The sequence below is a fragment of the Natrix helvetica genome, assembly GCF_964273705.1.
Source record: "Natrix helvetica genome assembly, chromosome: 2".
Classification (NCBI taxonomy): Eukaryota; Metazoa; Chordata; class Lepidosauria; order Squamata; family Natricidae; genus Natrix; species Natrix helvetica.
Window position 1 is genome coordinate 248629285 of NC_138552.1, and position 6793 is coordinate 248636077.

The 6793-nt window shown below is 38.1% G+C and overlaps 1 long non-coding RNA gene across 1 annotated transcript; it reads left to right on the plus strand.

Moving 5' to 3' along the window:
* Positions 1-1385: 1385 nt before the first annotated feature.
* On the plus strand, positions 1386-2641 carry LOC309387317. The gene is made up of 3 exons (XR_014174582.1): positions 1386-1518; positions 2215-2303; positions 2415-2641. It is a non-coding gene; the product is annotated as an uncharacterized lncRNA (long non-coding RNA).
* Positions 2642-6793: the final 4152 nt, after the last annotated feature.

The following is a 6793-nucleotide window of genomic DNA, read 5'->3' on the forward strand; positions in this document are numbered from 1 at the left end:
ACAAGCGAGCACTGAGGAGACCACAGGAGGAGGGAGGAAGCCAGGCAAAGAGCCATGCTGTAGTACACACACTTCCCCCCAGCCTCTTTCTTTTGGAAGGCTCCCCTCTGGCTTCTCTGCCTCTCCTCTCACCCCAGCCTGCCAGCAGGAGGTGGTAGGTGAGCTTTATTGTGTTCCAGGCATTTCCCACCCAGACAGCAGGCTGCATTTGCAATGGTGGAGGTGTTTGGGAAAGGCAGCAGGGGAATGGGGGGGATGGCAGAGGAGCTGCTTTCAAGCCACTGGAAAAGATATCCAATCCAACTTTTGTGTGTGTGTGTGGTTGTTAGAGAGTGGGTGAGAGAGGGAAGGGGTAGGAGAGATAGTCCAATCCAACTTCTGTGTGTGTGTGTGTGTGTGTGTGTGTGTGTGTGTGTTTGAGAGAGGGGGAGGAAGGGAGAGAGGGAGGAAGGAGGGGAAGGAGAAGAAAAAGAAAAAGAAAGGAGCAAAGGAGAAAAACAAATGCTGTCGCTTTAAATTGGAACTGACCATGCCTGGCTGTGGAATTCTGGGAGTTGAAGTCCACAAGTCTAAAAATATTTGAAACCCAGCACTGTGTCAGTGCCTCACCAGTCATAAACCTCACCGCACGTCACTGGTGTCTACAAATCACATTTTTTAAAGAACCACCCAGATAATTCTGTTTGTAAGGCAGTGTATGCATTAACTTGTGCAAACTGGTTAAATTGTGCATTTGCATTTCATGTTTAGGTTTTGCAGATTGTGCAAAAAGATGGAAGATACTGCCAAAAAGTTCTGTTTGGGAATCTAAAAGTGTTGGTGTGGAGAAACAAAATGACTAGCCTTTTGGGGTGGCATTAACTGAGAATGTTTGAAGCTTAGCACTTAGCACTTAGACTTATATACCACTTCATAGTGCTTTTACAGCCCTCTCTAAGCAGTTTACAGAGTCGGCATATTGCCCCCAACGATCTGGGTCCTCATTTTACCCTCTTCGGAAGGATGGAAGGATGAGTCAATCTTGAGCCTGGTGAGATTCGATCTGCCAAACTGCTGGCAGTCAGGGATCAGCAGAAGTAGCCTACAGTAATGCACTCTAACCACTGCACCATCACAGCTCTTATTTTTAGCTTTAGCTATTAATTTTGAAGAAGTGATCAAGTTTTGAGCACCATCTTTGAAGGCATGAACTGCCTCCAGCAAATCTAGAAAAGGAGTCAAGTGGAAGAACACACACACATACACACACACCTTATTACTTGTCTGCTACGCATGGTCCGCACTTGGTTGCCTTTGTTTTTAAAGAAAATAGCTTTGAGAATCCATTGCATGGTAACTTTCTCCCTCTTCATCTGGTTCCATGCGAGAGCTTTCAGGGTTGCAGCCAGCAACCAGCTGTTTTCCATGGGAGAAGGAAGGCTTGGGCACTTCATGGAATAAATACTTCAACAAGACCATAGCTTGCTCTCAGAAAAACTGCAAAATTAAGAAGAGTGTGGAGAAAAACAAACAAATCAGGTAAATTCATTGTAAGAAGAGAAACAATATGGGCAGATAGTTTTCCTGTAAACAGAGTTTGAAATTTTGCCTTGACAGACAGCAGGAAAACTATCAGTTTGATTTATGAAGTTCCAAAGGCAGATACATTTAAATCCAAGTAGATTTGTGTTTAGTTTGGAGCGGGCTTTTTGCCATTGTTTTTAGAGGGAGGGAAACATCCTTGTTTTTCTGAACCGTCACCTGTGTACCATGACTTGGCAAAAGTTTTGTGCAAACACAGCCTATAAGGAAACAGCAAGCAGATTTCCAAAGGAATCATGGAGTATGAAACATTGAAACAGACTATGCAAAGAAGTAAGTGTCAGAGGTCAAATATCATCTGCAGGGAGCAGAACTGCAAGTTGAAGAACTATGGAAGCTAAACAAAATGGAGTAATTCATCTGCCTATACCAAGAGATGAAATCAGGATTAACATTAAATCCAACTGTCATGCAGTCTGATTTGCAGGAAAACAGATTAAATACATTGGGAGGAAGTCATATTGTTAACATAGTAATGGTGTTTTTCCTTTGCAAAAACTAGGAAAAAAAACTGAACCAGCTAAAACATTCAGTTGCTTAAAATCACCACCACAAATGATACTGTTTAGTGTCATAGATTATGCTTATTATAACTTATTTACAATTTATTGACACTTCTCATTTGTTTTTCAGGCCCAAGTTTGCATTCATTCATGAGAAACAATACTGAAATGGCTTGATTTTTAACCGAGAAGAAATTGGGCAGCCATTTGACTGAAAAGGTATAGGGGTCTCTGCTTGAGCAGGGGATTGGACAAAAACTCCTACAAGGTCACTTCCAACTCTCTTACTGTTATTCTGTCACAGCCTACTCTTGAGAATTTGTTTTTCAGCTTCGCAGGCTATTTTGAATAAAATGGCTTAATTTATACGAGGGAGGTATATCACCGTTCTTGGAGGAACATCAAGTTTTAAAGAAGTAATGTACTATCCATCCAAATGTCCATTGGGGGAGCAGGTCCAACCTGAGAAATGGAGAGAGAAGGTTAGGTGGAAAAAATAAACCTCATTAAGAAGATTCATCCAAATTCATATTGAGATATTTCAACTACGCTCTACTTTTTCTCTCAGAAGTGTACATATATCTTTGTGTTATTGCACTTTGTTTTCTAAAATAAAGAATACCCTACCATTTACAACTGGTAGGTGAGTTCCCCTGATAAGTCTTGCTGGCACAAATTATTTGAAGATATCCAAGTGTATCCTAATGTACTGTGGCCACTCAGAATCCAGTGTGTATAGATTTGTAGTCCCAAAGGCTGATTTCCTGAGTGGACACTCAAGCTTTAATGGTAGGTGAACTGGGAGTTTCTTGCAAGATGAATATTAAAAGGACAAATTAAATTATTTTTAAAAAGCTGGACAAAAGTTTTCAAAAGGGTACAGGAAAAGATGAAAAGCTGGATTGAAAAAACACCTCTCAGCTTGGGGTTGAGAAGAAAACTTGAGAAAGAAAAAATGGTATTAAATTCATTTCTGGTACAGATGTTCTAAAATTTTCTAAGAATATTTTTTAAAGCCTGATCAAGAAGATAGTCCAAACTTATTAAGTATTGCCTTGTTTGAAAATGTCTACATACTTTTGAAGAATACTAATTGGCTTCAGTGGATTGAATTGCAAACTGATGTCTTCTATCTCTAAATACAGTGGGACTTTGGGTGCTGACCGTAATCCATTCCAGGAATTTGGTCAGCACCCGATTTGGTCGTGACCAGAAGCAAGATGAACTGCGCATGCATGTACCCACAAAAAATGGTGCAGAAGGGGAAATCACCGCCGCAGGGAAAATCACTGTGGCTGAGTTTATTTGGCACCCGAGGATGTGTTCATGAGGTGAGTGAATTTAGCAGATTTTTCGGTTGGCACCCAAATTGTTCATCATCCGAGCCATTCGGGAGATCCCATGGTACTCAATAGCAACCAACTTTTCTGCTGAATCCAGTTTTTTTAATAGAAATTGTTCATACAATATTTTTATCTTCTTTTCTTTTTCTTTACAATGTGCATTTTCTGTTTGAAAGCTTGCCCAAAAATATGATAAGGACAACAAAATAATTCTATATTATAATATAATATCACTTTAATAAAGATTTTTCTCATGTATCTTAGATGGTTCAGTGACTACTAACTAGTCACTGAACCATCATGGGAAAAATCTTGGATTTCAGTCCTGAAATGCCACAGTAAAACTCAATGTACAAGACATTTCACTATTGTGATGAATATCTCAAGTGTTTCACGTATGTTGGCTTAGCAATCAAAGTTAAAGGGCAATTTGCTGCTTTCTAAAAGGGAAGACTCAAAGAGAAATACATCAAAGGGAAAAGGAAATGGGAAAAATGAAACATGCAATATGGTAGAATTAACATGCAGCTAAGATTTGTCTTGGTGGCCTGTTAGATATAAATGAACAAAAATAACAGTGAGAATTAGCTAACACCTCTGACATACTGTCCCATATATATTGAATATTTATCAAGATCTCTTGGGCACCTCTTCGGATTCATTTTCATAAAGTCATTCCAATTGAAAATCATCAGCACACTAATGTAATTAAATGCAGAAATCCAAACTAGTCCATAAGAATTAGCAAGTAAGAGCTGGCCAAATCATTTTTGGCTTCTACATCTGCAGAATCTATCACTTTTGGGAAACATGGAGAATAAATACCATCATTTGACTCTCTCCAAACTTCCTAGCAAATTGCTGTGGAGTCGTCTGCAAAATAAAAACTGATGAAGTTCTACTTTGCAGATATTACTCAAATTAAAGGCAGAATCAATTTGATTTCCTTATTATAGAATTAGGGAGCATGAGATTCTCCATGTGCAGCTAAATTATAACTCCCAGCAGCTCCAGCCAGCATGACTATTGATGAGGATGACTTGAAGTGTAGTTCAGCCACATCTGGAAGGATAGATGGCTTCAATTTGGCTAACAACATTTGCTCTTGGTGGAAATAAAATGAGAAGAAAGTCTCCAGTTTTAAGCTGCCTCCATTATGCTAAAGATAATCTTGAGAAGATACATTGTTAGATGATTTACTTTTTTGGATTGCATTTTGTATTTTGAAAGCTTAGATCCTAGTAAAACAAAGGTTTTCTTTCTAGAAAATTATTGATTGTGATGTATTGGCCACATTCACTCTGGATGAATGACATTTAAAAGTTCAGTATTTTTTATTAAACAAGGCACTCACAATTGTTATTCTAAATCAACTGTTACTTTTTGGCTATTGCAGGAATAAAAACTAACTTGCACACAAGGGATGGTCCTAGGGTACTATCTGTAATATAGTTCTTCAGCAAGAAAAGGGGGAATTCAGATATTTATTTCCTTGTGATAGGAGCCACAGGAATGCTTTTGCCAGCCTGTTTTAGTCAAATGAATGGATTTATTCTTTTGCTCTGTTCTAAGTTGCAGATGACATGTATCTTCTCAGTGTCTTATATTCTATCTTCTACTACTGACATTATGATGTTTTGTTTTCCTTTTTTATAAAATGAGAGCACACATGAAGATGGACTGAAATTATTTCTGTATAAAATGCAATCTCTTTTTTAAATATAGGTACTGGGCCAACATATATGGAGCAGCAGTTTTTGGAACACTAATTATAATGTAAAGAGAGAAAGAGACCCAAAGACCTATTGACTCAGCAGGTGGCAGCAGAGATGTGGTCTTGATAACACCTAGAGCTCTATGAAATCTCAGAGGTGGAAGATCAACTGTTGTATTCTTGGGGCTGTCTGAGCTTGGCTGTTTCCTTGTAGACATTTCATTACTTATCTAGATATCATTATCAAGGGGAGAGAGTTTAGGATGTGCTGGAGAGAGAGAGAGGGAGGGAGGGAGGGAGGGAGAGAGAGAATTAACCTTTTATTAGAACATCCCTTTATATAGAGAGGGAGTTAGGTATATATGTGTGTAACACACCTCCGTTTTTCTTTTATTTCTACATTTCTCCTTTTCCCTTCCCGGCTTCCTCTCTTTCTTTTTTGAACTACATTCATCATTTGAAGAAACCTGTGAAATAGCATTTAATTGGAAATGAGAAAAAAAGGAATATTTTAAAACTTTATACCTTTATTCACCCTCAGATCCTAATGCAGAGAATACTTCATTAGAACAAGTCAGCACTCTTGACATATCTATCCCTACAAAATGAAATGTTTAGTAGGGGGCTCAAATTAAAATACAGCTTTATTTAAGTTCTCATCAGATTCATGGCAAAGAGCTGGATTATACACATGAAGGCATTGGAGGATGGAAAGATCCAGCCAAAAATGGCAGAATAGCTCATATTTGAGCTACTTTTTAAAAATTTCCATTATTTCATCATATATACCAGTAGAATCAAGCCATGATTCATATCTTTCCAGATTAGTGTTAGTTCCCTGTTTGAATTAATGTCTCACTTTCTCAGGTTATTCATCAGGTAATCCGAATGCTTTACAGGTAGTGCTTGACTTACAACAGTTCATTTAATGACCGTTCAAAGTTACAACGGCACTGAAAAAAATGACTTATAGCCATTTTTCATCCTTATTAGCAGCATCCCCTTGGTGACGTGATCAAAGCTCAGACATTTGGCAACGGTCTCATATTTGGGATGGTTGCAGTGTCCCAAGGTCATGGGATCACCTTTTGTGACCTAACGTGCAAAGATGAAAAATGGGAAGCGAGATTCACTTAACAACTTGACAACTGCAATGATTCACTTAACTGTGTCAATAAAGGTTGTACAATGGGGAAAAAATCACTTAACAACTTTCTGACTTAACAACAGAAACTTTGGGCTCAGTTGTGGTCATAAATTGAGGACTACCTGTATTCCATAATTGAAGTATGGTTTTGCATTCACATTATTAATAGGGGCATGAGACAAAGAAAATTGGATAACCAGTTTATAAAATAGCTCATAGAGAGTTGTCAGAAAACATGCACATGTGTTTAGGAATGCATGTAATGTTGCAGTTCTATATATACATCTTAGGTTTATGGATCACTGTGCTGGTATAACTTTGAATAGAAGCTACAATTATTAAAATAAAAGTTACTTTTAAGAACTCCTGCTTTCTTTGGGTTGAGGATAAATGTTCAAATAATGTGGGTCTGCACATTTAAGGTCCACAAGGAAATAACAATGGTCTGTTGGCATTTCAGATTAGTGAGTTCATTCAAACTTTGGCTTTTTCTTCTTCTTCACGT